Source organism: Penaeus monodon, chromosome 23 (assembly GCF_015228065.2).
Source record: "Penaeus monodon isolate SGIC_2016 chromosome 23, NSTDA_Pmon_1, whole genome shotgun sequence".
Taxonomy (NCBI): domain Eukaryota; kingdom Metazoa; phylum Arthropoda; class Malacostraca; order Decapoda; family Penaeidae; genus Penaeus; species Penaeus monodon.
In genome coordinates this window covers 2,473,726-2,474,033 of record NC_051408.1, presented here as the reverse complement: position 1 = coordinate 2,474,033, position 308 = coordinate 2,473,726, and the positions used below count along the sequence as shown (strand labels likewise).

Genomic DNA, 308 nt, shown 5'->3' with positions numbered 1-308 from the left:
GGGAAAGTACCGAAAACCATAGAACATTCGAATGTAATTCAAAGCGAGCATGCATATCCATATCTCTTTTCTCTTTTTATCTATTTATTCATCTTACGATCTCTGTTCATGCTTTGACAAAATCTTTCATTACCAACTACACTACTTTGATCTTTAGAAAAATATCGTATGCAATAATCACACTCAGGGACATTTAACGAGTTCAAAACTTGGTAATTGTTAAAAAAATAAAGTTAAGATTAAGCTAGGAAAGTAAGTGTTACGTAAAAATTTACTAATTCAGCTACGAAGCTAAACTTTGTATGGTG

At 31.2% G+C, this 308-nt stretch overlaps 1 protein-coding gene across 1 annotated transcript in view; it reads right to left on the bottom strand.

The window, feature by feature from the left end:
• Positions 1 to 308, bottom strand: part of LOC119587716 (corticotropin-releasing factor receptor 1-like) — a gene marked incomplete in the record, with an annotated part of 126,234 nt that overhangs the window by 33,681 nt on the left and 92,245 nt on the right.